Below are 7,275 nucleotides of genomic sequence, written 5' to 3' on the forward strand. Positions count from 1 at the left end.
ATATTAAATTATAATAATATTAATTATATATTTAATTATAAAAATATTATAATATTTTATTATAATATAGAAATATTAATTATATATTCTCAAATTTTCCTATAATATAGGAATATATGTTATATATTCTCAAATTTATTCGTTTTTAATATTATAATATATTTTAAATTATAAAAATATTTTTTATTTTTTATTAATTATATTAATATGTTTTAAGGGTGAAATTTTAAATTCTCCTATAATATATATAATACAGAATATTACTTATATATTTAATTAATAAATATATTTTTTAAATAAATTAATATATTTTTTATTAATTATATTAACACGTGAGTTTAAAATCTCAAATTTTCCTATAATATAGTTATAATATATGAATATTAGTTATAATATTCCTATATTATAAATTAGTTATTTATTTAAAATATTATAAATAAAATTTATTATTTAAATAAGAGGGCGGGCAAGCATTGGAGTGTTTTGGCCAACTACAATGTGTGCCCGCTTTCTGCTGATGTGGAATATTAATTTCACAAAAGAAGAGGGCAGAGGTCTTGTGCGCTGCTGATGCTCTTAGCCTTCTACATAAAGGCATATAAATCCACGGAAACATAACTACTGAAAAATCAAAATGCTAAGATAAGTAATTAACCCCTGAAAGATAAGAACTTATTATGTCAAACCCAACACTGACTCTAATGCTTATGGTCATCTGCTCAACTGCTTCCTGCCTTTCTTTTCGGGAGCAGTGCTAAAATTGTAATGGCTACGTACGTTATACTTCTTCAGATTTTGGCTAGGATTTGGAATTGGGGGAGATTATCCTCTGTCAGCTACTATCATGTCAGAATACGCAAGTAAGAAAACTCGAGGGACTTTTATTGCTGCAGTTTTCGCAATGCTGGTGGAGCTGTTGGATGTATTGTGTCGTCCGCGTTTAACAAAGCTTATCCATCTCCGGCGGGATCAGTTGTTCCTGAAGCCGATTATATTTGGAGGATTACATTGATGTTTGGTGTAATTCTGGCTGGGATGACATATTATTGGCGGATGAAGATGCTAGATATACTGCTTTGGTTGCTAAGAACACAAAGCAAGCAGCGGAAGACATGTCCAAGGTAATTTCAAACTATTTTTTCTCTATCTTTTTCTCTTCATAATGAAGAAATTGCTCTCGATCTATTATTGATTATTATAAAACTAAGCAAGATATTGGTCAACAAAATTAATACAATCATTGAGTTTTCATTTAGGAGTGACTAAAATAAAATTGCAATTTAGATTCATAAGTGATAAGCCCAAACAGAAATGAAAAATATAAAAAACTGAAGCATGAAACTAATAATAATAATAATAATAATAATAATAATAGTATTCTGATTCTTATCAGAATATGCATCTCCATCCAAATATTTGCATTCTTCTTCTCTATCAGAATATTAGTTATCGTAATAGTAATCATCGTCATAATCTTCGTCTTCTACGTCAGAATATGCTGATCTGGTTGTATAATATCTGTCTCTAGATTTTTCTTCATCATAATCAACAACATAACATGTAATATCAATAGAATAAATAGGAGTGACACTTGTAAAACTAATTATAAACAATTAAAAAAATTATACATACAGTTTTTCTTATCATTATTTTAGCATGCATTCAATATAAAATGATCAGTTTCAACCTTTTAAAACTATCATTATAAAGATAAATAAATGAAAACTTAATTAACTGTTTTTATCAACCCGATCACCACAATAACAACCGCTACAATCGTCCCAAAAAACTGAAGAAAACCCATATTATATATAATCTAGGTCCAAAACTTTTGCAATTTCTAAATATTCAAAGATATATAAGAATAGTGAACATTTTATAAGTGTATACATTAGCAGAAATTAATAATATTGCAGGAAACGAAGCATCCTTTAAATTCATTTTACCGCCATTATTGTCACCCTTCTTTCTAGAGCATCTTAGCCTTCACCAATTACCCATGACCGACATTTATTCAAACATTTGTATCATTTCCAATTATCTCTTTCTTTGTGATTTTAAAAAATAATAAACACTAATATTAATTTTATGAAGACACTTGAATTTGATCATTTATTTTTAATATATGAGTTTTTTTAATTTTAAAATGGTGTAATATAGAGTTTGGATTATTAAAAGTGTCTAGATTACCGAGAGCTGGATTAATTTGGATATGTATGTGAGAGTAACAAAAGTTTCGAACTTGCAACTTCAAAATATAACAATATAAGTTCAACATTATAACCAACTAGGCTAATAACACTTTAAATTTTAAATTTAACTTCAAAATTGATGAACGTATAACATTTTTAACAATATAACTTCGACATTTTAAACCACTAAACTATTAATATTTTTAATTCGTTTATATAATTTAATTTTTGTATATATAACCTTCTATAATGGTTAGTCATACATTAAATTATAAAAAGAAATCTATAATCATAGGTGATGTAATAGTTAATTGTTAATGATTGAGGGTTGGAATCACACACAGTGCAAATTTATAATATTTATAAAGAAGGGATAAGAAATATGTTGCTTGACGGAAGTGAGTTGATAAGTAGGTGAGAATAAAATTATTGTTTGACGGAAGTGGATTGATAAAGGTCGGTAAATAGGAGATTGTTGAGTAATAAGGAATATGTTGATTAACCGAAGTTAGTTGATAAAGGTCGGTAATGTACGGAAATATCGCAAGTTGATATTAATATACCAGGATAGTTCATGAATTCATAGTTAATAGTTCAATCCAATTTATCAATATTTTGACTTTTGTGACTTAAAATCCACATTTTTTTCCAAAAGAAAAGTACATTGCTTACATCTTTCCTCCATTGTCCTCCTAACCAGCTCCTCTTTCGAAAGAGAAGGAATCGCTCGCTCAAAATATGTCCCTTCAGTTGATACACAAGGCGATCCACATGATCACGAGTTCACTCTCATTAAGCTTCTTCGGCGGCACTAACCATGACTTGGCTTATCCAATATCCAATTAAAAAAGAACTTGAATTGTTGTTTGTTTTCCTCTCTTTGTATAAAGTCAGTTAGTCTCAATGTTGGACAGAGCTCATTGTCAAAGGATCATTTCGTTGGAATGCTTGCTTTACTCTAGTTACTCCTATTAAAACGAATATTTCATTCTATATGATATGGGAAGAAGTCTATAGTAGTTCATCGCCTTATGGTCTTGATTGTAATACATATTTAACTCGTTTAGAGATATACCCCATATATTTTATAGATGGGTCTCGAATATTTTCTAGAAAGGTAATTCTATTTTATTTCTGAATATTATTTTTGTTCGAAAGTTACTACTTCATACACATATTCAAATTCAAATATTTAAAAGGTAAAATATGTTGGTTAAAAAAACCCAAAGTATAGTCTAGAGAAGTTTATTATAGAGAAGTTGAAGGATGGGAATAAAAAGAATGAGTTTCAAATCCACCACAATTCTAACTTTTGAATATGTTTTTGATTTTAATATATATAGAGAGAGAAATGATAAACTCAACGAATGATCAGCGAAAGTAAGAACATGAAACCTACGTAGCCTGCCACGTGGGTAGGAAAGAGAAATAAAATTCGGTATAAATCTTCTCTGGCTTCATTTCTTTCTCTCTTTCAAACTTCTCCGACTTCATTTATTTTTTTCTCTGAAACTTTTTCGGCGAAAATCTTCTCCCAATCAAACCTTAGCCCATGGCACCGTTTTTACATATCTAGTTATTTAACAATATTGTTCAGTTTGTTTTTGTATGATAACGAACTGTTTTATCTTTCAGGAAATCAGCACTGAAGCACCGAACTTAAACAAATTACCCCCTGTTAAACTGGAAATGTACCTGATTTTTGGTATAGAAAATGTACATTTTTTATTAGATTTTGGGACATTTCGACGTACAGAAAATGAAGTTTTGGGGGAAATGTCCTAAAATGTCCCGAAACCATCATTTCGAGACGAGATAATGGAATTTCGGGGGGGAAATGTTCCAAAATGTATCCCGAAATGGTGGTTTTAGAACCCCATATTTAGTATAATGTTGATGTCTGGTCCCGAAACGGTGGTTTCGGGACATATTTCTTACAGTTACACTTTTTTTCATAGTGAAATCCCCAATGTTGAAATGTCATTTTCCTCCCAAGAACAACTTTTGGAATTGTACACATCATATGCCCACTTAACTAGATTCGACATTACCAAGTTAGGGAGGAAAAATGTAGGTGGTAAAAGGAAATACATCAGTATTGGTTGTGTCAATAGTTTTATGAAAGAATCAAAAATCAAAAATAAGTTTCATCAGCCTAGATCAATAACGAAGACAAATTGTAAAGCAATGATTAATGTTGTTCGGAATGAAGGGGAATATGTGATAACAAGTATTTGTCTTGAGCACAACCATACATTAAGCCCTAAGAGGATACACCATGTTAGATCCTACATAGTAATAAACGTAAATGTAAAGAGAAGATTGAATACAAACGATGAAGCTGGAATAACTGTGGACAAAACATTTCAATCCCTTGTAGTGGAAGCTGGAGTGTATGAAATCATGTCTTTCGATGAGAGAACATGTAGAAATTACGTTACAGAAGCACGAAAGTTGAGGTTAGGGAGTGAGAATGTTGAAACACTCACTAATTATTTTTTAAGAATGCAAACTAGGAACTCAAACTTCTTCTACCTTATTGATTTGGACGAGAAATCCAAATTAAAAATGTGCTTTGGGTAGATGGTAGGTGTATGGCTGCCTTTAACGATTTTCACGATGTTATCTATTTCGATACAACCTATTTGACAAATCGCTATGACATGTATTTCGCTCCGTTTTTCAGGGTTAATCATCATGGTCAATCCATTTTACTTGGATGTGGCTTATTGTCAAATGAAGATTCACATTCTTTCACTTGGTTGTTTAGAACTTGGTTGGAATGTATGAATGATCGACCTCCAAATGCAATAATCACAGACCAATGTCGATCCATGACGATTGCAATTGCAAAGGTATTTCCTAAAACTCATCATCATTTTTGTTTGCTGCATATAATGAAGAAACTTCCTACAAAATTTGGAAGCTTTACTGAATACCATTTAATAAAGAAAAAGCTGAAAAACATAGTATACAACTCCATAAATATTCAACAATGCGAAGATGATTGAATTAGACTACTAGAAGATTGTCAGCTGGAAGATAATGTCTAGATGAATTCTTTATTTTGGAAAGATCTAAATGGATACTCGTTTATGTGAAAGGGCAATTTTGGGTTGGGATGTCAACATCTCAACGGAGTGAAAGTATGAACGCATTCTTTGATGACTACGTGTAGTCCAAAACATCCCTTAAACAATTCGTCGAGCAATATGATAGGGCTATGTTGAGAAATATCTAGAGAGAAAATAAATTAGATTTTCAATCGTTTAATTCTTTGATACCAACTATAAGTGAATTTTTCTTTGAAAGACAATACCAGACCTTCTACACTCCATATATATTTACGTTGGTTCAAGAAGAAGTTAGAGGGTTGATTTTGTGTGACATCTCAGTCATTGAAGAGGAATGGACAACTTGTATATTTAGAGTTGAGGAAATCATTTTGGAGTTTAATGGAGAACATGTAAGAGATGTTTTTTACAAAGTGCATTATACCAAAATGGACTGTAATGTCGATTGATTGAGTTTAGAGGTATTTTGTGTAGGCATATCATAATTGTGTTAAAAAAATGAGGTTGAATGAGGTACCAATGTGTTATATAATGGACCGGTGGCGTAAAGATATTAAGCGTGGGTATCAAACTATCACCAACATTTATGATTCAGATATGTCCGTGGAAGAAAAAAAATGTCATAATAGTCTAACTCGATTGATGCAAGAGGTTCAACAAGTTTGAGTAAAATCTAAAGACAATTGTTCTTTTTGGATGAACAGTATAAAAGGTTTGATGGAACAATTTATGTCACTTAATAATGGAAGCACTAAAACATCTAAAGACAAAAGTATAGAAGAATCTCCATCTCCATTAACATCTCTAGCTATATCCATTTTGATACACTCTCCTAACAAAGTTAGAAGTCAAGGACGACCACAAATAAAGAGGAAACAATCTTTAATTGAAAAAATCTCTAAGAAGTCGTCTTTGTGATACAAACAATGAAGAGAAATATGGCCACAACATCAATAGTATAGGATTCAACACAACAACAACAACAACAATGGAATAATCCACTATCGACTCAATTTTCCTTCACATAACTTTTGTCCTCGCAAATATGTGACAAAGATAATGCGTATGGGGATAACATTCAACGAAGATAGTAATTATATGATCATGTTGTAACTTTGAATTATTTTCAACATTTTGTCACATTGAATTTTTTATAAGATAATGCATCCTGAAATGATGGTTTATCGTCCAAAATGGTGGTTTTAGGTCCTGAAATGATGGTTTATCGTCTCGAAATGGTTGTTTTGGGACCAGAAATGATAGTTTCTCGTCTCGAAATGGTGGTTTTGGAACCCAAAATGATGGTTTATCGTCCCGAAATGGTTGTTTTGGGAACCAAATGATGGTTTCTCGTAACGAAATGATGATTTCTTGTAATGAAATGATGGTTTCGGGACCAGAAATGGTGGTTTTGGGACCTAAAATGATAGTTTCTCAAACTAAAATAGTGGTTTCAGGACCAGAAATGATGGTTCTCGTCACGAAATGATGGTTTCGGGGACCCGAAATGATGGTTTATCGTCCTTAAATGGTTGTTTTGGGACTAGAAATGATAGTTTCTCGTCCCAAAATGATGGTTTCAGGATAAAAAATGGTGGTTTTAGGACTCAAAATGATGGTTTCTCGTACTGAAATAGTAGTTTTGGGACTAGAAATGATGGTTTCTCGTCCCAAAATGATGGTTACGAGATAAAAAATGGTGGTTTGGGATCAGCAATGGTGATTTTTATACCACCTTATCATTTTTGTGTCTCGATATTGTTATGTCACATTATCATGAAGACTAGAAGATCCAAAAGAATTAAAGACTAGAAAATATCATAAATTTATATAATTAAAAACCACCATTTCGGAACGTGAAACCATCATTTATAGTCCCAAAACCATCATTTCAGGTCTTGAAACCATCAACATCATTAATTACCTCGTCTTTTCATCATTTTCATTTGCAAAAATGAACCTCATAATGATTTCATCTAGATTATCTACTTGGGACAATCAAAGTAAGA

At 31.2% G+C, this 7,275-nt stretch overlaps 1 pseudogene; it reads left to right on the top strand.

Annotated features, from left to right (window-relative positions):
• The first annotated feature begins 677 nt into the window (after positions 1–677).
• On the top strand, positions 678–6,609 carry LOC124932076 (annotated as a pseudogene).
• Positions 6,610–7,275: the final 666 nt, after the last annotated feature.

Source organism: Impatiens glandulifera, chromosome 1, assembly GCF_907164915.1.
Source record: "Impatiens glandulifera chromosome 1, dImpGla2.1, whole genome shotgun sequence".
NCBI lineage: Eukaryota > Viridiplantae > Streptophyta > Magnoliopsida > Ericales > Balsaminaceae > Impatiens > Impatiens glandulifera.